This window comes from Pezoporus flaviventris, unplaced genomic scaffold (assembly GCF_033815535.1).
Source record: "Pezoporus flaviventris isolate CSIRO_AGI_PZ_B2104156 unplaced genomic scaffold, CSIRO_AGI_Pfla_v1 ptg000289l, whole genome shotgun sequence".
NCBI lineage: Eukaryota > Metazoa > Chordata > Aves > Psittaciformes > Psittacidae > Pezoporus > Pezoporus flaviventris.
Genome location: NW_026892836.1, coordinates 158488 through 161071, shown reverse-complemented (window position 1 = coordinate 161071; position 2584 = coordinate 158488).

Here is a 2584-nt window from a genome sequence, read left to right as displayed (position 1 = left end):
GTGCTTCCAGGGCCCTTTGGGGTGCAGAGTGGTTTTGGTTTGCCCCTTTATTGGGGTGCCCCTTTTGGGGGATCCACCCCCTCTGGCCCACTTCATTCACTACTGAACCAAAAGCAATGTTGGGGTCCCCCCTGTGTGTTCACATCTTGATGGGCCCCCAGGGCAGGTGTTGGGGGAACACCACTTGTTGGGACACCCCTTTTTTATCAAGTCTGTGCCACTGTGCTGAGCCGGGGCGGCTTTGGAGCTGTGGGCTTTGGGTCTGGGGGGATGCAGGGAGGATTTTGGGATTCAGGCTGGTCCCCAGAACTCTTCAGGATGGCTCAGTTTTCGGAGGGACTCCCCGTCTACCAAGAATGGGGGGTCCATCAATCCCAGGGCAGCCGATTCTCTTTGAATGCATTGTAACCTTAAATCTTACACTAACAACAGTGTGTGCGCCTCTAGCATAGGAGAATAGGCCAAATTGTTCTACCTTACTAACATGTAGAGAGAAAGGAAGGTTTGGCTGATGGGAGAAGGAACATCATGGGACTGGTAACACCTAAGGAGACAGTAAATAAGACCACGGATGCCAGCCTTCAAGACAGCAGAGCGGTGCCCAGCGTGGGGCGAGACCGGAACAGAGCAGAAGCAAGGACATAGCAACTGCTGACTGGGCACTAGGACCTTGCGAGCTTGAGCAAGCACTGAGGTCATTCAGTAAACACAGTGAGGAAGACTATCGGTGCCCACCAAAGACCCCACTCAGCAAGAAAGCGCATGCGTAATTAGGATGCAAATATTAGAACCAGTTGTTGGAAAAGCTGTGAATATGCATGAGTATGTTAAATATAGAGCTGCTGTCGGCAAGTACCAGGTGTGCTCACCCTTGTGAAAGGATTCGTGTGTGCGCCCAGCGCTGCAATAAAGAATGCTGCTTTCTGAAAGTCCAAATTGAGCCTTAGAGAGTTTCTCTGACCGACTTTTAGGGTAACAATTTGGCGCCTGAACAGGGACACTCAGCCGTGTTTCCCATGGATCCGGGGAGTCCCTGGGACCTTCACGCTGGCATCGGGGGAGTTTGCCTGAAGGACCAACGCGGGACCTCGGGGAGACCCCGATTTAATGTCTTTAAAAAGGCATTCTTTTTGGCCCCTTTCCACGTAAGGCAGAGAGGGACGCCCTGCGCGGTGGGTAAAAGGCAGTTTAGTTTTGGTTGTCTGGACTTTGGTATTTGGTGGAGGTCAGGATCATGGGTACCACTGCCTCCAAAGGGGGGTCTGAAGAAATCCCCACTGGGTTGCATTTCACAACACCGGAAACAAATCGGTGAACCCCTGCGTAGTTCAGTCACTCGGGAGACCGGAACAAAGCGGTGGAGCCCCGAGGGGTTCGGTTACTCAGGAGACTCTGGTAAAATACTGTCACATGTCATTCTTGAGACGAGAAGGAAAGTGGGATGAAGCAGATTATGCAGAAATGTTTTTTACTTTGAGATATCATCTGGAACAGCAAAAGGATTGCAGTTTTCATTTTGCGCTCCAGGACCTGTCAGTATTGTCCTTGGAGAAAGACAGTAAAATTTGCTTAAATGCGATTGGTCTTTGTGCACCACAGGGCAGTTATGCACTAAACATCTGAGGAATGTGGAGGAGGATTTGGATTTGATGGTAGGCCCCTGGAGAAGGGGTATTGTGAATAATGGGGCTGAAGGTGCTGACAATGAGGATCAAGCACAAGCACCAGCACAGGCACCTGAGATATAGGGGGGTCGGGCTGAAGGATTTTGCCTTACAGCAAGGCAAACTAGGGGAAAATGAGGGGAAACTGTGACTGCACCTTTAAGACAAGCTGTGCGTAATGATGGTCTGCTCATGATGAAGATTCCCTTTACCATTATAGATTTGAAGAGTTGGAAACAAGTGGCTGGTAATTACACATCATGCTTTCAGAGTGTTGACAGAAATACGATTATTCGTACGGCTCGGACCGCAGTAGAGCAACAAATAACAGCAGGCACAGCGATAGGTACAGTGAATCTTCACATTCCTAACCCCAATCCTAACTGGGACAGGCAAGCTTTGAAACAATATCGGAGGTAGATTTTAGTCAGTACTAGGAATGCGGTCCCCAAGGCAGTGAGCTGGTCTAAGCTATATGAAATAAAGCAAGATGTAAATGAATCAACTGCTGGATTCATGGGAAGATTAAAAGAGGTGATGTCTAAATACACTAATATTGATCCCGAATCAGAGGAAGGAAGGAAAGAGTTAGGCCAGTTAACAAAATGTCAATCCATGGAAGACATAAGGAAAAAGGTACAAAAGCTTAAGGGGGAGGACCAATGTGATTTGGTAAAAATAATGGATGTGGCTTTGGAGACTTATCACAATCGGACCAATATTGCTCTGGTGCAAGTTCTCTGCAATGGTTCAAATGGTTCAATGGTACTGGGGAGGGCTTTCAGTCCCTGATTATTAATATATCTATTATTGATAGAATCAATATAATTATTAATATAATACAATATTGTGTTTTGTGGGTTATAGTGTGTCAGGTTTCAACTAGGAATCTGTTAATATATATGCGGGAGCATAAGATA